This window comes from Puma concolor, chromosome B2 (assembly GCF_028749965.1).
Source record: "Puma concolor isolate L17-30 chromosome B2, mPumCon1.1.hap2, whole genome shotgun sequence".
NCBI lineage: Eukaryota > Metazoa > Chordata > Mammalia > Carnivora > Felidae > Puma > Puma concolor.
The window spans coordinates 14,120,168-14,144,716 of NC_141671.1; positions in this window are offsets into that span (position 1 = coordinate 14,120,168).

The following is a 24,549-nucleotide window of genomic DNA, read 5'->3' on the forward strand; positions in this document are numbered from 1 at the left end:
GAAAAAGCCTCATTTGCACTTGTGGAGACGGAAACATTAGTGCTGCCACCAAAAGGAGGGATAATCTGGGAGCAATGCTGACTCCGTCCTTTTGTTCTTTCATAAAATTTATTCTCCCGTGCCCCCGTGAGCGTGGACCGTTTTCCCCCGTGTATTTACATTGGAGACCGGCTGATCACCTAAGAAGTAATCAAGAGCGTCCCAGAACTTAAGCCAAAGTGAAAAGCTAGTAACCCCCAAGCCTGCCTTCTGTTATCTACCTCGTTTTGGGAAAGGATTTCTTTGAATCTTTGATGGGGTAAACTCCCAGAAGGGAAAATAACCTGCCAAAAATTAGTGTTCTTTTATTCATCCTGCTGACTTTTGTCTGTTCAAAGGGAAATTTAAATTGATTTTCCTAGATCAGTACGAACTTTCGGAATCCCTCTTAAGGAAAAAAAAAAAAGAAAGAAAGGATGGTTTTGGGGGCCAAGAGCTGAATCATGAGTTTTGTAGGAGGTGGACCAACCAAGGCAGTCGACTAACTGGGCTGTGTTCCCTTTGCTCCTCCAGCCACCTTACAGCAGCCTTTCTCTGGGGATGTGCGGGTGACATTCTGAGGCTGAGGCTCTTTTCCAGTTGACGAAATGCTTCGTCATTGCTGTCATCATGAACCAGGCAGGGGGAAGACGCATCTTCAGTAATAAGGCATGACTGTAATTCCTCACCCTCTGGCTATTATTAATCATGATTCATTTCATGAAAGAGGGAATAAAAGCCTCCGTAGACCCAAAGCACATCTAAACTGGAAGGATTTCAGGTTTGGGCATGTGAGGCCTTTCCATGTATAAAGGGGGGAAATGGGTGTGTTCCCCTAAGGGAGAGCTGTCTGGCCAGAGCAGGCTGTCGCCTGAGAAAGGTCTTGAAATCAGGAGAAAATAAACTCCTCCCCTTCGGACTCTCCAGTAACAATCTGAATTGATTTAACATTCTGCAGTGATGTTATTTGCCCTTTTTTTTCCTCCTTAGAAAACAAGACCTGCCCAAGCACCTTGGGCTATACGCCTAGTCCTGGTTTAGCCTGGAATTATTTGGGGATTATTCACCCGGGCTAACGAATAACTCCTAGGACTATGTAGCTGGAAGAATCTTAGATTATCTCGTGTACCCCCTCAATTCAAAGATGAGGGGGGAAAAAACGAGATTGATGAGATTTACGGAGGCCTGCTCAGGGGTACCCCCGCCTGACTGCAGAATTGAGGGTCGCACCCCCGGCTTCCAGCTTGGAGGCCTGTGTTCTTTCCGCTGGAACGGAACGGAAGCTGAGCGTGGGCTCTGGAGGGGTCGCGAGTCCTGCTGGAGCTCCGTAAGAAGCTGCGACTAAAGGACAACCTGGCACCCGGGTAAGAGGTTACATGCTTAGAGGGCAGGCTTTGTGGAATCCGAAGACCTGCGTTCAAATGAAGACTGTGTCCCTGCCTGACTGCACAGTCTTGGGCAAACTGTTTTCCTTTGGTGAAACTAAAAGCTAGAGAACCTTAGTTTGCTTATCTGTAGGATGGGTCCAAGAACATCACCAATAAGTCGGGGCGCCTGGGTGGCTCAGTCGGTTAGGCGTCCCCCTTCAGCTCAGGTCATGATCTCACGGTTCGTGGGTTCGAGCCCCGTGTCGGGCTCTGTGCTGACATGACAGCTCGGAGCCTGGAGCCTGCTTCCGATTCTGTGTCTCCCTCTCTCTCTCCCCCTCCCCTGCTCATGCTCTGTCTCTCTCTGTCTCAGAAATAAATAAACATTGTAACAAAAATTAAAAACAAAAAACATTACCAAACAAGCCGTGGTTGCTGGGAGAATTAAGACCACAAACGTGAAGTGCTCAGCACAGCACACGGAGTATAGTTAGTACTGGGTAAACATAGGCTGGTATTGCTATTAATAAAATGGTTTCTTTACTGGGGACTAAAATAAGATCAGACAGCGAAGACTAGGCTGCTTTTCTCCCACCACGTCTTGGCCAGACGCTCTTTCCTTTCTTCTCGGTAAGACAGCTTTTTTTTTTTTTTTTTGCAACGGAGACCCCCTGACTTTGCCATTCCCAGCCCAGCAACCGTAGGAATGTGCCAGAGGGTAGTTCACCCACTACGGAAGAGGAAGTGATGTCAGTTCTTAGGGTCCATTCCTCCCCTTAGCTCAGGCCACGCCCATCCTCAGAGGAGGGCAGTTGCCACTGGTCCTCTCCGCCCCTTCTCTTTTCCCTCCTGTCTTCCCTTCTTCTCGTCCTCCCTCCTCCTCCTCCTCCTCCTCTTCCTCTGTCTTCCCCTCGTCAGTTGCTACCACTCAGGAGCACCAGGAGATCCTCCAGCATCTTCGTTTGCCTAGAGTTTGTTAAAAAGAATTTTCCAGTGTGTGTTACAAATGAACTTTGTTTTCAGAGGCGTGACAGACCAGAGATGCGCCTTTGAGAAAGGACTGGCCGAGGGCTGATGGCCCCGGCCGGCACTTCTAGGGTCCACCTCAGCTGGCTGTCGGCCCTTGGGCCATGTGGTCTCTGGCAGATGGTCTGGAGGATTCGTTGCCCCTGGGCTCCCTTGGGTTGACAGTGACTTTGTCACATCTTCATCCTCAAGGCTCCCCCGGCTACTCCTACTGCTGTCCGTTCCTCCCTCCCTTCCTTCCTTCCCTTCCTCCTTCCTCCCTTCCTTCCTTCCTTCCTCTCTCCCTGCCTCCTCCCTCCCTTCCCTCCCTCCTTTCTCCCTCCCTTCCTTCCCTCCCTCCTTCCCTCTCTCCCTCCTTCCTTCCTTCCTCCCTCCCTTCCTTCCTTCCCTTCCTCCTTCCTCCCTCCCTTCCTTCCTTCCTCTCTCCCTGCCTCCTCCCTCCCTTCCCTCCCTCCTTTCTCCCTCCCTTCCTTCCCTCCCTCCTTCCCTCTCTCCCTCCTTCCTTCCTTCCTCCCTCCCTTCCTTCCTTCCTCCCTCCTCCCTCCCTTCCCTCCCTCCTTCCCTCCTCCCTCCCTCCCTCTCTCCTTCCTTCCTTCCTTCCTTCCTTCCTTCCTTCCTTCCTTCCTTCCTTCCTTCCCTCCCTCCCTCCGTCCTTCCTCCCTCCCTTTCTTCCTACCTTCTTTCCTCCCTCCTTCCTTCCTTCCTTCCTTCCTTCCTTCCTTCCTTCCTTCCTTCCTTCCCTCCAGATAGGCTCCACGCCCAACGTGAGGTTCTGAACTCACCACCCCGAGATGGAGAGTCCCATGCTCTACCTACACAGGCTGCCATGTGCCACTGCCCTGTTTTCTTCCCAAGTGTTCTCTGCGAAACTCCATCGTAGCTTCTGCTCCCCCAGAGAACCTGAGTGATACGTGAAATGGCGTCCCACCCCTAGGGCTCTATGCGTGGGGCACACAGATGCCAGAAAGGGGGACAGATGACATACGCCACGGAAAGCGCTCAGAAGGGAAGAAACGTCTGAGCGCCGGCCATGTGCTGGGCACTGACCCGGCCCTTGTGGATGTGATTCAGTTTAGTCTCCGTAATGAAACTGCGAAGTGGGTTTTATTACTTCCGTTACTGGTGGAGACTCTGAGGCCCTAGAAGGTTAGGAACCGAGCCTGAAGTAAGCAGGCGCCGAAGGGGCAGGGCCACAACTTGCACCCCGGGCGCGGATCTTTCTGTGGCCGTGCCCAGCACAGGGTCGGGCAGGGCAGGGGCCCTGATCCCTTCCCAGAGCCCCATCAGCCAGTGGTGTCTTCTCCAAGGCTCCGCGATTCTCCCCGAGCCGTGAGAGCGGGGGTGGGGGGGGGGGTGGGAATCATTCAGTGTGGTGCGCAGGACAGAGAAATTGGAGTCTTTTCACTCCACGAACTCCTTCCGAATCGCCCGCCAGATCAAGCCCTTTCCCCACATCCAGTTTCAGACCAAGAACCAAGCCTAAGAGAGGCGGAACTCGTAATTGTTGTTACAAAGCGATAATGCCACGAAGTTAGCTTGCCCTTAACACAAGAGCTCTCGTGACCCATCCCTTGTCATTCGCACGCATCCACACATTTTCTTGCTTCATATTTGTTCTCCCATCTGCCTTGCAAAGCTCTGTCTCCCCTTGTGAATCTTCTGGAGGGTCTGTCCTCCTGCTGACCCTGAATTTCAAGGAGGAGGCAGATGCTCAGCGGCTGCTCAGCCCTCTGGCTATACTTTGAGCCTCAGAGAGACAAGCGGGTACCTGATTTTCTGCTGCCTTACAAATAGGGAAACACGAAGGAGTAACCTGGATCGTGTGGATTATGCGGTGTGGCTGCACGCAGCCTGGTGGTCTTCCCGTGCTGTGCCTCAGAGGAAATTATCTACGTTATTAAGCATTTGTTCTCTGCTCTGTCTCTTGGGAACTTCATCTGGACCCTTGATCTAGAGACGCTGTATCTGCGTCTGCCAGGAGAATGATAGTATCGCTGCTTGATGGTTTACTTATGTGCCAGGCACCCTGACAGGCACTTTACATTCATCCACGTCACAGCTTTCAAGGTGGCCGCGACTGTCCCATTTTACTTACGGAGCAAACAGATTCAGAGAGGTTAAGCAACTGGCTTGAGATCCCACAGCGAGGCAGAATCAGGGTTCAAATCGAACCCCTTCTGACTCCAAGCCTGGCCTGTGCATCATGCTATGTGCCATAACGGGTTTGGGAAGAAATGCACTTCTGAAGCTTAAGGTTTCAAGATAGATATTAAAGCTATCTAATCTATGTTGTAGCCTCAAAACAATTTAGTGAGATGACAGTAAGTCAGGAAAATGACAGTATTTTCCATCCTATGCTATCTTTTTTTTTTTTTTTTTTTTTTTTTTTTTTTTGGTGAGAGAGACACAGAGCACAAACGGGGGTGAGGCAGAGAGAGAGGGAGACACAGAATCCGAAGCAGGCTCCGGGCTCTGAGCTGTCAGTGCAGAGCCCGACGCGGGTCTCGAACCCACAAAACCATGAGATCATGGCCCAAGTCGAAGTCGGACGCTCAACCGACTGAGCGCATTTTAGCTCCGACGGTATTTTCCATCCTTCCCTTTTTCCTCCTTTTTCTCCTCCCCCAACTACCCCTTTCAAGGTCAAACTTCTAAAAGCCCTTACCTCACATCCCGTCCTCTCCTTAGCATACTTCCCCTGGACTTCCATGCCCATCTGGTCACAGAACCTGCTCTTGTCATTGTCCCCAGTGACCTCCATGTCGCCAGACCCACTGGACCTGCCCCCCTACCTCATCTTTGTCAGGCTTTTCAGGAATATTTGACCCAGTCGATCTCTCCCTCCTTCTCGAAAGACTCTCTTCCTTTGGCTGTTGGGACACCACACCCTCTCCTTGTTTTCCTTCTTCATCCTTTGTCACCCTTGGTCTACTTCGAGGGTCCTTCTTATCTGCTGGTGGCACATACTACCAGCTGCTGATGTGACAGCCATTCCTTTCTTCTTCCTTACAAATAAACCCCCCAGTGTCAGGGCAGCAAAGTCCCCGGCTAAAAATACTTCCTTTTCTGGACTCACTTGGTGTTAGAGGTGGATGTGTGTTATAGTTCTGGCCAGCAAAGAAGTCAGCTGAGTAAAGGCTTCTGGGACAGCCTTTATTCCTGGAGAAAAAGGAGCTAATTTGCCCCGTCACGCCTCCTTTCTACCTGAATTGTGGTTGTATGTCTAAAGGTGCAATTACTGTCTTGTGACCCTGAGGCCAAGCTCGAGGATAGAGACCTACACGCAAAGATGGCAGACGGGGAAGACAGAAGAACTTGGGTCCCCACAAGGATAACTGCTCAGCTGCACCATCGCTGGGTGGCTCAGCTCCAGACTTCGTGTTCCGTGAGAACACACCCCTGTCTGTTTCAGACACCCTACCAGTATTTTCTGTTGTTTACCATTAAATACATTCTGACTTGACACACTACCTGGCCTCTGAATATTAGGAACACCCCGGATTTAGTTATTGGACCCTTTTCTTTTATCTTTCTAATGATACACAGACGCTGGGAGAATGAAGCTCTCAGTAGGCAACTTCATGCATTCCATTAGCTTTAAATAATAATTGTGTCCTAATGGTATCCAAATTTATGCCTCTAGCCCAAACTTGTCTTAGTGAGATTTCTAGGTGTTGTTGATTCTTCTGTGTGTCTCACACATTTGGTACAACAGGAAGCCCTGTTTTTCCTGCCTCTGAAATATGTTCAGAATCCATTCACTTCTCTCTATCCTCAGGGCTACCTCTTTGGAACAAGGCACCGAGAAGGAAAAACATTTACCCTCACTCAGAAATGTCCTAAGGACCTGACTCCCAGAGATGTCCACATGAATGTGACTTTACTCTTTCAAAAAGACACTTGCCCAGGCAAATAGCTTGATTGTTCCTTACAGGAACTTCTAGAAAGATCCATTCAATTTGCAATATAAAGTATCAACAGACATTTTATGCCTCAAAATTCTTTGAACCCCTTGCCTTAAAATTCTCCCCTTGTGGGGCTGACTTAATCAGTAAAACATGCAACTCTTGATCTCAGGGTTGTAAGTTCAAGCCCCATGTTGGGTGTAGAGACTACATAAAAGTAAAATCTTTTTTTTTTTTTTTTTAAGTTTATTTATTTATTTTGAGAGAGAGAACCAACAGGGGAGGGACATAGAGAGAGGGGGCCGGAAGTTCTGTGCTGACGGCAGAGAGCCCAATGCAGGGCTTGAACTCACGAACTATGAGATTGTGACCAGAGTTTAACCGTCTAAGCCACCCAGGTGCCCCCAAAATAAAATCTTTAAAAACAAAACTCTCCTCTTGCTAGTTTCAACAATCCTAAGTTGTGATATCATGATTTTTCCCTGGTTCTAATCGAGACTCCATACATAAAAAACCGGCCCTAAACCAAACTTCAAATTCTCAACAATTCTACCTTGCGTTTCTCCTTCTAAGACACTGCCAGCGTTTACCGGAGCGTTTACCGGAGAAAGCTTGTCAACAGGCTGTGTTGGGAAGTCAGCTTTTAACGATATCATCACTTCTCACCAGGACCACCCCAAGACCTTCTCGGGCTGGTCTCCATTTCCACCCTTGTTGTCCTCAAGGCTAGTCTCCAAGCCGCAGCCAGAATGATCTTATTAGAAACAACTGGGCGCCCTCGTTCCTCTGCCCAAGACTCTCTGTAGGAGATACATCCTCACCTCTAGACTCTTGGGAGTTCAGCTGGGGCTGGCTGGGGTGGCCAGCCCCAGGTGGGCTTCCAGTGGATTCATCACACAGTGGCCACCCGCTGGGCACACCTGTTCCGGAGGGCTCCCTGCTTCCTGCCTGGGGAGTCCTCCGCCTTTGCCTTTGCCGATACTACAAAGCCTGAGGCAAAGGATTAAAGGGTCCCAGCTCTAGTTCATCAGGATGAGAATTCTCAGAGGCTTGCTTTGTGATTCCTAGGAAATGGAGGAAGAAGTTCTGCTTGCTTCTGTTGTAAGGAGCAACCTTCCACCTGGCTTTTTTTTCCTTCTCCCCTGTCTTGAGCTCTGGCTCTCTCCTCTTTCCTGGGGTCACTCCAAATAAACTGCCTGCACATAGGTTTTTATTCCAGGCTCTGCTTTCTCAGGGAACCCAAGCTCAGGTACTGGCTTTCCCTCTCCCTGGGAATCATCCACACTCTGCCAGCCAATCACTGCCTAACTACTTTGCCCTCATCTCATCCCACTCCCCCACCCTGTGCACTGTAAGCCCCGGGGTCCCCCCCCCCCCCCCGCTCTACTTTCTTGGATATACAAAAATGAAAATGCCAGTGAAAGGCAGCAGAATATGCTACCCCAGAATATGCTTCTTTGGCATAAGGATTATTTTGAGCTGATTATTTTTGAGAAAAAGCAGACACAGGAGAATCCCTAAAGTCGAATTTACCCTCTGGTAAGAGAAACTGACGTTTATAAGGGAAATCTCCATTCATAGGGTCTCTCCCTGTCTGTGCCAGGAAGAGAAGGATGGTAATAAATTACAAGAAACTCTCATCAATGGAGAAGGGGCCACACACCTGTAGAACAACCTTACTGTCCGCTTCCTGCTAACCTGTTAAAAAAGAAACAACAGACTCAAAATGGAGTCATTTGTGCTACACCTCACATCACCAAACAAAGACTTGATACCTATCCTAACTGCAGTTTCAGCCTTTCCTGGGAATGTGCCCTTCAACCGGTCAATCTGGAATTACCAGGTCAGCACCAGAGAGGTAATCTGCCGGTTGGACTCCTTCCTTCCCCCAAAGGACGGTGACCTTGTTTGCAACAATCCACTCTGCTGTAATAATGTCTTTGTCCTTCCTCCTTCTGCCTGTATAGATCTTCCTCGCCGGAGATGGGCTTACATCTAGATTAACCTATCCTAAGTTGAAAAAAATCATAATTTAAAAAATGCATTGGCTACACCTAAACTAATAAACATCATGGTTCAGCCTAGCCTACCTTAAATGTGCTCCAAACACTTACATTAGCCTACGTTGGGCAAAATCATCTAACATAAGGCTTCCTTCATAATAAAATGTTGAATATGGAATGTAATTTCTTTTCTTAAAAGATTTTTTTTCAATGTTTATTTTTGAGAGAGAGGGAGAGACAAAGCACGAGTGGGGGGTGGGCAGAGAGAGAGGGAGACACAGAATCCGAAGCAGGCTCCAGGCTCCGAGCTGCCAGCACAGAGCCCGACACGGGGCTCCAACTCACGAGCCGTGAGATCATGATCTGAGCACAGAGCCCGACACGGGGCTCCAACTCACGAGCTGTGAGATCATGATCTGAGCACAGAGCCCGACACGGGGCTCCAACTCACAAGCCGTGAGATCATGATCTGAGCTGAAGTCCTATGCTTAACTGACTGAGGCACCCAGGTGTCCCTCTACTGTAACTTATGGGATGCTGTACTGAAAGTGGAAAACAGAATGGTTGCATGGGTGCAGGATGGCCTCCTCATGATTACGTGGCTGGTCGGGGGCTGAGGGTTGCTGGTACTGTTGCAAGTCACAGGAGAAGAGTATCCTTTCATATATCGCTAACCCGGGAAGAGATCCAAATTGAAAACTCAGAGTATGGTTCCTACAGAATGAGTATAGTTTTCATACCACTGTAAAGGAAAAAAACTCCCACATCGAACCATCATAAGTCAGGGAAAGTCTCCCATTTTGTACAGCTTCTCAGAGCTCCTTTCTGCTAAGATGGGAAGTTGCCCAATTCGTGTCCAATTCATTAAATGAAAGCCAATTAGATCTTTTACTCCGTTGGATTTTTGTTTTTTAGCAGATTTGGTGGCACTGGTGGGACTGAAGGAGGCTTTTGCCAGCTCAGGGGCAATGAGAAACACAGGTGTGGTACCAGTGGGCCCTCTGAGCTCTGTCTTTTTCACCACTTCTGAAGGCCCTGGGTAAGTTCCTCTTAGTTCTGAGCTCCACTCTCTATGTGTCAAGCTCCCAGTCGAATTGGCTTTCCAGTCCAGGGCAGGTCAGCTGGAGCTAGCAGGTGGTCAGAGGGTTCCACGTGGAATGCGGACCCCTAGGCCTTGGCTCAGTCTACAGTTCCCCCATTTGAGCGAAAATCCCCGACCCTTGGTTTTGTCTTCAGACTCCATGTTGGGAGCTGCTGGTGGGTTTAGGCTTCAATTCCCCATTTGTTTGGAATCTGTCTGCAGAGTCCCTATTCTTTGGAGTCTGCTGGTTCAATCTTTTCCCCTGACTCAGGGTCCATGTTGACAATTGTCAGTGGTGTGCAGAAGGCCTTCTCTTGGCCAGGCCATAGTAATATCTCTTGGCTACATCTGGTGAATTAAGGTGCACATTGCTTGTTTGTCTTGTTTTGTATAGATGAAGGCTATTGTGAATGGGAATTTTAGAAGTCAAAGAGTTGCAAAAATTGGTGGGCATGAGTGGAGCACTTAAATGGTATTAGAGCACTTGACACTCTTGTGTTAGGGTAAGTTGGTCACAGAAGGGGTTAGATTGACACTAGGTCACCTTCTAACTGCAGGAAAATGTGCAAAGCAATGAGGTACACTGTAAAACACCACACAATCTCCAACCCGATGGCATATCCCCATTAGGTATTAGTTTGGCTCCAAGATACCCAAAGTCTTAGCTAAAATAAAACGGAACAAACACATAAGCTCGAAAGAGTGAAGGGCACCACCTTCAGCACACCTGCCTATCTTATGTCCAAAGGCTATGGTCCTAGAAGCTGTAAGTATCTGCAAAAATGGCAAAAGTTAAAAACACAAAAGTTAACTAGAATAAACACCCAGGCCTCCTCCATTGTATCCTCCTAGGGGTCCATCATCAAAACTCCAACCCTGGAATTGATGTCTCAATTTGTAGTCAGGTGGGACACTGGAAAAGAGATTGTTCTCTAGGACTCTATGCAAATTCTTCATCAATATTGAATGCCTTTTTATCTCCCCCAAGGAAGAGCTCCTGTGTAGGCCCCTGCTGGAGTTGAGACTCTGAGAGATTTTCTGGTAAACTGCTACACTGTTGCCTTAAACAGCCAAGGGAAACAAAAATTAAAATTAATGAATAATCTCAGCAAATTCTGGTAGATATCAGAGGCTATAGGGGGGATTCTGGGAACACTGGCAGAAACCAGTGAAGAATGAGAATTCTTACCAGCGTCAGCTTTCCCAGATCTCTGTCTATAGTGCCCAGTTGAGAGAAGAAATTAAAATTTCACATTCTTGGGGTGCCTGGGTGGCTCAGTGGGTTGGGTGTCTGACCGGCTCAGGTCATGATCTCGCAGTCCGTGAGTTCGAGCCCCGCATCGGGCTCTGTGCTCAGAGCCTGGAGCCTGTTTCAGATTCTGTGTCTCCCTCTCTCTCTGACCCTCCCCCATTCATGCTCTGTCTCTCTCTGTCTCAAAAATAAATAAACGTAAAAAAAAATTTAAAAATAAATAAATAAATAAATAAATAAATAAATAAATAAAATTTCGCATCTTGGGGCACCTGGCTGGCGGTAGAGCATGTAACTCTTGATCTCAGGGTCATGAGTTCAAGCCCCATGTTGGGTGTGGAGCTTACTTAAAAAAATTTTTTTTTCACACTGTCCCTTCCTTTCCAAATCCAGACCCATAGATCCTTTCTCTGTCAGGTATAGTAATTGCCTTCCTCCTTTTCTCATTTTGGGTTCTAAGAACTTGTTTTGGGGGGGTGTCTGGGTAGCTCAGTTGGTTAAGCGTCTGACCCTTGATTTCAGCTCAGGTCATTATCTAGTGGTTTGTGAGTTTGAGCCTTACATTGGGCTCTGCACTGACAGTGTGGAGCCTGCTTGGGATTCTCTCTCTCTCCCCCTCTCTCTCTGTTTCTCCCCCACTTGTTCTCTCTCTCTCAAAATCAATAAATAAAACTTAAAAAAAAAAAAAAGACCTTGTTTTGGCTTTCTGCCTGCCTGGGACAGAGATTGTCCTCTTGCTTGTCAGTTCTTTCTTATGACTATTTTTGGGAGTAACTCTGGATTGTGGGAAGGTAGTATCCTTTACACTCTCTTTGGAGACCCAGCCCTCTTACATCCGAGAGGATTGTTCAGTACTGCCTGAAAACTGACAAGCTCTGTGTTCTCCCCTACGCTAAAACAAAACTATGTACCCAGAGGGAAAGATAGGCCCTCTAAAGCTTTTGTGGAAGGATTCCACATTTCAGAGACATTCTAAACATAAGACATACAAAAACATTCCAAAGACAAAGCAGCTCTAAATCCAGAACACAGAAATCTTTTGATTCCCATCTTAGCTGAAAATCTCCCTGATATACAAAGCAAACTGAAGGTAAGAAGATTGGATGGGTAGATCAACCTATGATGTTATTTTAAGTTGCAACCCAATGCTTGAAGGAATTAGAAGCAACTATCTTGATCGTACAAGTATTTGCAAGACCAGAAATGCAGCCCTGGAAACAATTCAAAGCCCACCTATCCTTTTTTAACAATTAACCTCCTCTATTCATGTCCAAAGGCTTGTAGGTATGATAGAAATTCTGGCCTTAGGAAATAAACATCCTTCTTGAAGGATCAGTGCATTCTTTCCCCATGGCTTTGAGATGTAAATGTTCTACCTGGTCTTCTCCAGCAACCCTCTCTTCCCATCTGGGCTATCTCCTTGAAGTGCAAACTTCAGAGAGGTTAATTCTTATCAGAAGAAAAACAAAAGGGGAAAAAGTGATTTGAAGCTTAAGAGAATGGAAAATCCTTAAGAGTGTTCCCCACAAATATTGGTAAAAAACTTTGGCCATCCAATCATGTAGCCTTAACTTATTACATCTGCCAGAAATACAGGTTGGACCCAACTTTCATTTTATAACTAGTGAGTTTTGTCTTAATGTACCTGATTCATGGCTTAGATTTTGAAATAGAAGGTATACGGTCTCTGTGTCTGCATGTATGTTCGTGTGTGTCTATGTACGTATGTTGTAAATGTAGGATAATTTTCTGCCTATGGATGGTATTATTTAAATTAATTTATAAACAGCACTATTTAAGTGGCCTTTGGAAAGCTAAATTCTTATATGAATTAAATATTCCTAAAATTCTCAGAAATATAAGAGAAACTAACCCAGATATTTTTCAAGCTCATGTGATCTGACATAATCTTTGTTAAATAAAAGCCAGTTTAAATTTGGATTAATTAAATTGGCTAAGTCTTCAGAATTGTTAGTGTTAAAAGTGATGCAGATGTACAGTGTTTATTCTCCCTTGCTTTACTAGTCAAATAATTGCATGTTGTCCCTGTTTCAAAATTTGTCAGCCAAGAAAGTTTGGTATGATGAAATTTTCATAAATAATCTAAGCATAATTGTTGAGAACAAGTGAATGAAATAAATTTAAGTGGGATAAAAATGTTTAGGTAAACTTTTTAGTTTTCCCATCATTTTAGTGACCTGAAATCTTTTTTTTTTTTTTTTTAATTTTTTTTTTTTTCAACGTTTATTTATTTTTGGGACAGAGAGAGACAGAGCATGAACGGGGGAGGGGCAGAGAGAGAGGGAGACACAGAATCGGAAACAGGCTCCAGGCTCTGAGCCATCAGCCCAGAGCCTGACGCGGGGCTCGAACTCATGGACCGCGAGATCGTGACCTGGCTGAAGTCGGACGCCCAACCGACTGCGCCACCCAGGCACCCCAGTGACCTGAAATCTTAAGGTTTTGCTATGTTAAGTTAAATGATGGATAGTTATTTAATATCTAGGTATTTCTCAAGTAAGACAAAATATTGAAACATTAGTGACAATAGGTTTATTTATTTTTGGCTTCCTTTACAGAAGAACTAAAGTTATTTGGGTCTATTGTTAAACATGTTTTGTGCCACAGTGGAAAATTTACTATGAGAAAAATATACTTTCAGGAATTGTGAAACTTACTCATTAATTTGTCAGTAACAGCTCATTCACAATTGTTTAAGGCTACTAGAAATAATAAGGGAAACAACTCTGTACACAAAGAATGTAGGATGTGTGTTTTTGGTAAAAGAAAGTCATGAGGAATGGAGGTGCATTTTGTTGAGGGAGAAGAAAGCAATTTTGTCCTAAAACAAGAATGGGAAAGAGGAAAAACATAGGACCAAATCTGATGTGTAAGGAAAAAAAAAAAAAAAAAAAGCTGTACAGTTTGTGAAAGAGGAATCTCCTGAGAAAGGAATTTTATGTGTAGTCAGGATGGCTGAGATTAAAATGAATTTATCTGAATAAAAAATGGCATTGATATAAAAAGTAAACTGATTCAAAATTAGATTTTGTTTTTCTGTTAGGACAAGGTGTCTTGGACTATTGATCTGCTCTTGATAAAATATTACGAAAGGCTTTTCTTTACCTTTAAGGCAATCTGTCTAGAGGACAAAGATCTTATGTTTTATTGAAATATTTCCTGAGCTTTTTGTTATTTTTATCATCAGGTCTTTGATTACTTAAGAGAACTGAGTCTTCTCAATATTAGCAGCTAAGTTGTGTCCACAACTATGTAACCTTCCATAATTGCCTTTGAAATATTTTATTGCCATTTTGGTCAAATAAATAATTAGGTATTGTTTTATAATAATCTGTGGCCCTATTGATCAAGTGTTTAAGTCTTCTGATATTCTTGAAAAACTTCCCCAAATCAAATTTTTAAGGTTTTTTTTTTAGTGTTTTTAATTTTTTTTTTTTTTTTTTTTTTAGTAATCTCTACACCCAATGTGGGGCTTGAACCCACAACCCCAAGATCAAGAGTCATATACTTTTCCAAATGAGCCAGCCAGGTGCCCCCCAAAATCAAATTCTAAATGAAGTCTTTTTGACCTTGAACTACCATTGGGATTTTCCAAAGGGTCCCTGGAACATCTGAAAAGATTTGTTCTCCTTTATAAAAAGAGAAGATACTAACTTCAGGCTTATTTGGGGGACTTGGGTGGCTCAGTCGATTGAGCCTCTGGCTTCGGCTCAGGTCGTGATCTTACAGTTTGTGAGTTCTAACCCTGCATCGGGATCTGTGCTGACATCTCAGAGCCTGGAGCCTGCTTCAGATTCTGTGTCTCCCTCTCTCTCTGCCCCTCCCCCACTTGTGGTCTCTCTCTCAAAAATAAATAAACATTACAAAAATTTTTTAATAAATAAATAAATAAATAAATAAAATAATTTCAGGCTTATTTGATATGTTAAATTAGATGGGAAGCATTGCCAAGTAAGAATACTAAGTCTTCTTTTTGTTGAATTTGTATAGGAATGTAAGTGTTCTGCTGTTTTATAGTGAACTCTCCTCAGATCTTTAACCATGGACAATTCCAAGGTTTTTTTTGTTTTGGGTTTGTGTGTGTGTGTGTGTGTGTGTGTGTGTGTGTGTGTGTGTGTTTATTTGGGGACATCATTTACAGTTATTATTTTACTGAGATGCTTTTTGCAAAAGTGTTCCTGCAAAAGTGCTTCATCTTTAGGGGATTCATGGAAACAACTTTGGCAAGTACAGGCTTCTGATAACTCTCAGATCATAACTCTTAACTAGGTAAAAATTTCCAGAACTAATGGCAAGAAATGGATTCAAGCAGAGCAAGTATTAATTACATGGGTCTGAATAAACTGAGGAGGCTGATTGTAATTTTTATGATCTGTTTGCTCAATGTTTTATTTTCCCAGGTTTAAGGACATCTTTTCTCTTAAGCTATGTATGACTTACAGAAATTTGGTAAAGTATATCTTTGTAAACAAAGATGAAATATTTACTTTTTCTCCCTACCTGCTTCCTCCAGAATTCAGAAACTCTTTTTTTTTTTTTAATTAAAAAAATTTTTTTGAAATGCTTATTTATTTTTGACAGGCAAAGACAAAGCATGAGCAGGGGAGGGGAGGGAGAGGGAGACACAGAATCCAAAGCGGGCTCCAGGCTCTGAGCTGTCAGCACAGCTGACGTGGGGCTTGAACTCATGAACCGCAAGATCATGACCTGAGCCAAAGTCAGATGCTTAGCTGATAGAGCCACCCAGGCACTCCCAGAATTCAGAATCTCTGCAGTATTCTTTTTATGACAATATGGTTAGTTATTTGCACAAGTTCAATAAGAGGTTGTTCTCTCTGTCACAGGACACAATTGGAAACACTGGCTATATCACCAAGACTTGGATTAGAATGTTATATTTCAGAGAGATATCCTTACACTAAGATATGACCAGACAGTTTGAAAGAACTGCTTGGATTCCTCATGAAAATTTCTAGCAAAGTCATCTTAAAAAGAGCTTACATGGTCAATCACTATTCATGATATACTAATGTAAACAATCAGGTCATGTTTAATGCAAACAAATGAGTGTTACTGTGATTATCTTTGGAAAAAATAATGGAGGCAATTGTTAGTACCTTTATAGATAGTACATCCTAATCCTGTTGACTTTGAGGTTTTTTTATATACCTGCAAACTGGAGTAGATCTGAAATTCTAGTTTCCTCAAATATCTGGTTATGACTCTCCAAACTAATATTTGCAATTTTCTCCAGTCTTCTGATTTTCTTGCTTTCTGTCCCCCGTCCCCCCCCCCCCCCCAACTAAGAACAAAGATTATCCTTGAATCTCTTTGGAGGGGACTCTACCAAGTCCTGCTCACTACCCAGATTGCAGCTAAACTGCACGGACTTGAACCTTGGGTACACACCTCACAGCTGAAGAAGTCTCCGCCTGACATCTGGTCCCACGCAGGCGCTGGAGACCTCTGAACCAAACTGATAAGGAAGAGGAGTAGTTGACATTGATGTAGACCACTTCCACCCAAGACACTGAGTTGAGAATTCCTATCTTAAACATGAAACCTGTTCTTTTTTTCTTTCTGTTCTTTAATCTGCCGTTGGCCTGGAAAGATAACACCATCCTCTTCATCATCCAGGCAACTGCTAAGGGGCCTTTCAGACTTCTGGATTTGTCATCAAAAACTCCCATCTGTCCATTAACTGTGCCACCTCAGCAGAAGTGGTCTGTGTCCAGAGAGAATTTATTTTTGTCTGTGGTGGTTGGTTAGCATCCTCCTTGGACCTATGATTCCTAGACGCCTGGTGCATAACTAAAGATGCCTCTTAGGTTATCCAACTGTGGCCTTAACTGTTACACCTTGTTGGCTGACTCTCCTGAGTTTATATTGTCAGGTTACAAAGAAACTACCGGGAGGCTTTTGTGATTCAGAATTCACTTCCTTTGGCAGGGCCCTACTTTCCTGGTTAGGAGTAAATGTAAATGAGTCTATAATTAGAGATCTCTCCTTAACTATTGAAAGTATCACTTTCAATAGTTTTAGAGTTTGCTGCTAAAGCAAGAGCTGCTTAGCAAAGTTTTTAGATTCTCAGGCATAACCCTTATTATTATTTTTAATCTTTATGTACTTTTGAGAGAGAGAGAGAGAGAGAGAGAGAGAGCGTGCCAGTGGAGGGGCAGAGACAGGGCAGGGGTGGGGTGTGTGGGGGGAGAGGATCCAAAGTGGGCTCCATGCTGACAGCAGCAAGCCTGATGCGGGGCTCAAACTCATGAATCGCAAGATCACGACCTGAGCTGAAGCTGCATGCTCAACCGACTGAGCCACCAGGCGCCCCATTTTTTTAAGGTGTTATTTTTAAGTATCTCTACACCCAACATAGTAAGGCTTGAACTCAACCCTAAGATCAAGAGTCTCATGCTCCACCAACGGAGCCACCCAGGTGCCCCGCCCTCGATTACCTTTTAGCTAAGCAAGGGGGTGTCTGTGCTGTGGCCAAGACCACTTGCTGAGCCTGGATTAGCACTCTGGGGAAGCTGAATCTCAGTTACTTAAGATCACTGAACAAGCCACTTGGCTTAAAAAGGTGACCCCTTCAACAGAGTCTTTCTTTGACTTAATCGATGTTGACTGGTTTCAGTGTTGGGGGCCATGAAGTGCACTCCAAACATTGGGAATTATCCTGCTAATAATAATCACAGTAGTCCCCTGTTGCACTGTACTCTCTCAAAAGCTTTATAGTTTTTTTTATGTTTATTTGTTTTTGAGAAAGAGAGAGAGACAGAATGTGAGTAGGGGACGGGCAGGGAGATGAGGGAGAGACAGAACACGAAGCAGGCCCCAGGCTCCAAGCTGTCAGCACAGAGCCTGCCGTGGGGCTTGAACCCACAAACCGCAGGATCATGACCTGAGCTGAAGTCAGACGCTCAACTGACCGAGCCACCCAGGTGTCCCTCCAAAGCTTTAAATGTATGTTTGCAGCAACCAACCACCAAGCAAATGATGCCTCTAAAACTGGAATATCAAAAAGGGAATGGAGAGAATAACCGACTTAAGAACAGTGAGCCCAAAGTTGCAACTTGTGAATACTACACAGATTCCACAAAAAATGTCATGACCTGTGAATATCACACAGAAGATCAGCACACACACACACAAAATCAGCAGGTGAGACTTCAGAGCAGTATCTGGGACTGGCGCTAATGTCTTAGATTTTGATCACATCTCTCAGTTAAGAAGAGACACTGATCGAAGTGGGAGAATTGTTTAAAAAGAGAAACGACAGGTCCAAAATGGAGTCCCTTGTGCTAAACCCCATATCAGGAAACCAAGACTTAATACCTAACCTACTTGCATGGGGTGTCTGGGTGGCTCAGTTGGTTAAGTGTCCCACTCTTGATTTTGGCTCAGGTCATGATCTCATGGTTCACGAGTTTGAGCCCCACGTCTAGCTGTGTGCTGATAGCTGGAGGCTGCTTGGGATTCTGTCTCTTCCTCTCTCTCTCTCTGCCTCTCCCCTGCTAGTGGGTGTGCTCCCTCTCTCTCTCAAAATAAATAAGCTTGAAAAAAAACCCACAAAAAACGAAAACCCAACCTACTTACAGTTTCAGCCTCTCCCAAGAATGTGGCCTTTACCAGTCAATCTAGAATTACCTGGTCAGCACTAGGGAGGTAATCTGCCTGATAGACACCCCTGTCTTCCCCCAAAGGATGGTGACCTCAATTGAAACAATCCACTCTTTGCTAGAATAACTTCCTTGCCCTGCCTCCTCCTGCCTATAGAAGTTTTCTCGTTTGTACCTCTCCTTTGGTGCAACCTTCTATCTGCTGAGACAGAATTCTGCCTGATTCATGAATCTTGAAGAAAGCCAATTACATCTTCAAATGGATTCAGCTGAATTTTGTTTTTTAACATCTCCATAACCAATCTCCATTCCTAAATATCTTTCTTTTTTTCTTTAACTGAAGATGATATTTAAGGTGGTGGCTTTGGCCACGTTGGGGAGTTTTACTTAGTTTTCCTGGGTATGTCCCATGGATATGTGAGGTTTATATGGTATTCAATTTCTTTTTCTCTTGTTAATCTGTTTCTTACTGTGGTGGGGGTAGGGAGTTCTCAGTCACAGAACCTAGAAGGGTAGGGGAGAAATGATTTTCCCTTCCTTATCCTAGTTTGTGGATTTCAGCTGGAATTTATCCTGGCCAGAGAACAATGTTATCCATCTCTAGAATAAATAGGTGCCTCTTGGCTCGGTTCTGGAGAGCAAGGAATGAGAGCAAAGGGGAGAAGAGCAAGCAGACCCCTTAGAGGTGGCATCACCCACTCCCTTCTACCCTTTCTTGATAGATCCAGTAACATCCAACCCATTGGAATTGGGACTCTCCCTTAAGCATCAGGCTACCTTGATCAACAAAGGTGTTACTAGAATTCCTTTCTGTGGGAGCTGGGCAAAAGCCCTTGCCCTTTCTACCACGGGGTTCTCACTCTCCCCATTTCCATTCAATCACAACTTTGTCTCAGATATATTACAATTAATCACATCTTAACTTGGAAGTGGCCCGGATATTCTCATACATTTCAGGTACATGGAGACACATCCTAGGCTCCCTGGTGAGGACTTCGTAGGTTGCCCAGTTTTATCAGCAACAAATTTTCTTTTTCTGATTAGTTTTTGTCATTGTAACCCCTCACTGCCAAATTAGTAAATCCTTTTGTGCAATATTTAGAAAATCCAGAAAGGTGTAAAGAAGCAAAACAAACCTCCCATAATTCCACTAGAAATAAAAGGTTGGCATAAGTGCATAGGTTTTTTCTTTTTTTTTTAAATTTTTTTTTTCAACGTTTATTTATTTTTGGGACAGAGAGAGACAGAGCATGAACGGGGGAGGGGCAGAGAGAGAGGGAGACACAGAATGGGAAACAGGCTCCAGGCTCTGAGCCATCAGCCCAGAGCCCGACGCGGGGCTCGAACTCACGGACCGCGCGATCGTGACCTGGCTGAAGTCGGACGCCAACCGACTGCGCCACCCAGGCGCCCCTGCATAGGTTTTTTCTACGCATGATTTTCCCACACATAAAACCACCAACCGATGCGATTTAAAACTCTCCTGGAGTGCGGGTCACTCGCACGGATTACTGCTGTCATCCGTCCTCTAGCAAACACTCAGGCCTGCCCCTCACTCTGGCAGTGGAGGCAGGCATATGACTCAAACAGGTCCGATTGGCGTTCTCCCCTGGGAATGATACGTGGCCTCTGGGAGAAGGGGCTTTCTTTTTCTCCTAGGACTGTGGCACGGCTAGGACCCGGAGTGCCCAACAGTATTGGGGGACATTTTTCTTTTTTTTTTTAATGTTTATTTTTGAGAGAGAAAGAGGCTGTGTGAGTGGGGGAGGGGCAGAGAGAGAGGGAGACAGGGAATCTGAAGCAGGCTCCGGGCTCTGAGCTGTGAGCACAGAGCCTGACGTGGGGCTCGTAGTCACAAGTCCCGAGACTTGTGAGAACATGACCCGAGCTGAACTTGGGCATGAGCTGAAGTTGGGTGCTCACACAACTGAGCCGCCCAGGCACCCCAGGGGACATTTTTCTTAAGATAGAAGCTTATTGTGAGAGAGAAACCAATACACAAAGTAAAGAATAGCCAAGAAAAGAAGAGAGAGGAGAGAAAGAGCAAGAATTGTTGATCAGGAGAAGCACCTGCATCTGTTCAGGATGGGCCTGAAAAGTCCATGGACTTCCCAGTTTACAGGAGCCAAAAAACTCTTTTTTTTAAAAAGCTAATTTTAACTAGGTTTATTTCTTTCCTTTTTTTAATGTTTATTTATTTTTGAGAGAGAGGGAGTTCGAGTGGGGAAGGGGCAGAGAGAGGAGGACAGAGAATCTGAAGCAGGCTCTGCGCTGACAGCAGCGAGCCGGATGTGGGACTTGAACTCATGAACCGTGAGATCGTGACCTGAGCTGAAGCCGGACACTCAACCGACTGAGCCACCCAGCTGCCCCTTTAACTGGGTTTCTAATATTTGAACCAGTGAATTATAATTAGTGCAGTGCTTGTGAACATCATCTCATTTAATTCTTTAACAATTCTGTGAACTGGATTTTGGTCATGTTTTATAGATAAGGAGCCTAAAATTTAGGGAGGTTACATATCTTGCTTAAAATCACTTGGGCTGAGGGGGACCTGGGTGGCTCAGTCGGTTAAGCGTCTGACTTCAGCTCAGGTCATGATCTCACAGTTTGTGAGTTCGAGCCCCGCATCGGGCTCTGTGCTGACAGCTTGGAGCCTGGAGCCTACTTGGGATTCTTTGTCTCCCTCTCTCTGTTCCTCCCCCACTCACACTCTGTCTCTCTCTGTCTCAAAAATAAATAAAGACTAAAAAAAGTTAAAAAAAAATCATTTGGGCTGAGAGTTTATTTAATGCTAAGCCTGGATTCTTATTCTTGTTATGTTACAGCTCCACTTTTTTTTTCTTTAAGATTTTATTTTTAAGTCATCTCTACACCCAAGGTGGGGCCTCAAACCTGCAACCTTGAGATCAAGAGTCGCATGCTCTACTGACTGAGCCAGCCAGATGCCACACAGCTCCACTTTTTAAAAATTAAGTGTTTAAAAAGTTTTAGTTTGGTCGCTTAAATTTGTTTGCAGCTGCTTAGTTCAGGATGTCAACTAGTCCCTAGTGTAATGACACCTGCTTTTTACTTTATCAAAGGGTGCCAAGGGTGGGACAAGACATCTCGAGAATCTGCCTCTCCTTCTGGAATTCTGACATCGCTCTCTTCATTGTCTTCCTCAGAAAGACAGGGATAGCATGGCGGTGTTATGACTTCCCAAGGGCTTTGGTGACAAAGTGCCAGAGACTAGATGGCTGAAAACCGTAGAAATGTATTCTCCCACGGTTCTGGAAGCTAGGCATCCAATATCAAGGTGACAGCAAGGTCGTGCTTCCTCTGAAGGCTCTAGAGAAGAGTCCTTCTTGTTTTTTTTTCTAGCTTCTGGTGGCCCCAGGTGTTTCTTGGTTTGTGGTAGCATAACTCCCAGGTTTGCCTCTATCATCACATGGACTTCTTCCTCTATGTCTGTCATGGTTCCACTTTTATTAAGATGTCCATTTTTTTTTTCCCTGTAGAAGGCCTGGCATCAATGTAGGAACTGGAAGATGGAAAAAAAACCTTTTCGCTCTTCTTTCTTAGGTCTAGTACTTAGAGCATGTGAATTCAAAATCAAGATGAACATAAGAATAAGTTTGTTTATGCACGTAACACACATACATGTGGGAAGACTCAGCGGTAACGCAGAGGGTGGTTAGAATACGGAGGTTATAGGGGCGCCTGGCTGGCTCAGTTGGTAAAGCATGTGACTCTTGATCTTGAGATCATGTGTTCGAGTCCCACATTGGGCGTACAGCTCGCTTAAATAGATAAAAGTTTAAAAAAAGAATATGGGGCTTATATAGCATCTTAACAAAGGGTGACAAATTTATGGAGAAGTGATGTGACAAAAGAAAAGGGTTTGGGCTCCTAGGGTGGTAAATTTGTGGGAAGGTAAGTATGTGTGGGAAACTAATCAAAGATAAGGGTTATTTTAGTAAAGTTTGTACAGACCCATCTCCCTACTGACTTTCTGTCTCTAGGGACGATGGTTGTTTCCCTCCTGCTCATATGGGAAGGGGGGGGGGCACCTTCACAAAGGGAAATTTATCACCTGCTTTTAGGCAGATAGAGAGAGGGCAAAGAGCTTTTTCTGTGTTTGCTACTGCTTAACTGATTTCAGCTCAAAACCTTTTGCCGACATTGCCTATTTTGAGGGGGCATATTCTCATCCCCTTCAAAACAATCACGTGATCAGGGCTCCTGGGTGGCTCACTTAAACATCCGACTTCGGCTCAGGTCATGATCTCACGGCTCGTGGGTTTGAGTCCCGCGTCAGGCTCTGTACTGATGGCTCAGAGCCTGGAGCCTGCTTCAGATTTTGTGTCTCCCTCTCTCTCTGCCCCTCCCCCGCTCATGCTCTGTCTCTCTGTCTCTCTCTCTCAAAAATAAATAAACAATAAAAAAATAAAAAAATAAAACAATCACGTGATGAAACCCAACAATTACTACTATGCTTCTGTTTATAGAATCATCAACTTCTGGGGCACCGGGGTGGCTCAGTCGGTTGAGAGTCCAACTCCTGATTTTGGCTCAGGCCATGATCTCACAATTTGTGAGATCGAGCCCCGAGTTGGGCTCTGTGCTGAACATGGACCCTGCTTGTGATTCTCTCTCTCCCTCTCTCTCTGCCCCTCTCCCGCTTTCTCTCTCCCTCAAAATAAATAAATGAACGTAAAAAAAAAAATGCTACTCATTTGGCCCTTGTCTCATATCCTCCACGGCCCCTCCTCACTACACACAGATTAAAATCTAAACATGGCATACACATCTTCAGGTTCCGCCTGCCTTTCCAAACTCATTTCCTACCTGTCCACTCCTCTCTTTTGCTGCTCTTGTACTAGTAAACTCCTGTATTGCCTCTGTGAACATCACACTATTTTATGTCTCGGTGGCTTTGCCCACGCAAGCTTCCCCCTGACAAACCCTTACTCAGGAATCAGCTCCTCCCAGAAGCCTCCTCCAAACCCCAGCTTGCCCAAACCACCCCTCCTTCGTAGGACTGCGCGTCCATTCGAGGTAGCCACATTCATTTCTACGACGCCAGGCCTGGCCCAGTGTCTGCCACATAGAAGACACTCTATAATGTTTAGTAAATTAAACCGAATGCTTTCACTTTCCTATTGATGGAACAACCAGGAAAGTTATTGTGCCGTCTCTACTCTGTCATACGATAGGTCTAAAAATACTTCCTTTTTGTTACCAAATTTAATTCATATGACTAAAACTTTCCCTCCTGTTTTATAGTTATTAGGTTGTCTCTTACTTAAGAAAATGCAATTTCCTTCTTGAGCCTATAGACCACCTCATCAGGTTTCCCTTTCATGAAGGAATATGTGTCTGTGAAGGGGGATCATGCTTATGTTCCTGGCCACTTCTATTATATATTTTTTTTTTCTTTTTTAATGTTTATTTATTTGTGAGAGAGAGAGACAGCCAGACAGACAGAGTGTGAAAGGGGGAAGGGCAGAGAGAGAGGGAGACACAGAATCCGAAGCAGGCTCCGGGCTCCGAGCCATCAGCACAGAGCCTGATGCGGGGCCCAAACCCACAGATCCCGAGATCGTGACCTGAGCTGAAGTTGGACGCTCAACCGACCGAGCCACCCAGGCGCCCCAGTTCCTGGCCACTTCTAAATGACTTAGAGTGTGATTCAGTCCTACAGAGCACACATCCAGATGAGGAACATCACAAATTAGTAAAGTGTTTCACTATTTTTGATTATTATTATGAGTATATTATTTCTTCCAGTATTTCTTGGAAAGTTGTGGTTAAGAGCAGCAGTATCCTATTATGAAATCCCCCTTCTTGTCTCTCCACTCTACTGACAACTAGCAGAAGCTAAAATGTAAGAGATGAACTTACCTAACTACTGATAAAAAAGCACCTAAAATCCCTTCTCAAACCCCATCATGCTATCAATTTCTAGAAAATAGTTACCATTCTGAGACTTCAAAACTACGGCAGCAAGAACACAAAAAATAACCACATGGTCTGAATGCCAAAGAAATATTGAAATCTTAGTTTAACTTCAAGTAATTAAATTTTTGTTCATATTTTAAGATAACTGCTATTGAAATGCAATCAAAAATTAAAAATAAAGGTAAGATATTTATAATTTCAAGTAAAAACAGAGAAGACACAATAAGTTCAAATCTAGAAATTACAATGCTTGCTTTTGCTACATATATAGGGTAGTAAGACCCCTTTCCCTAACTTAAAACACTCAGAAA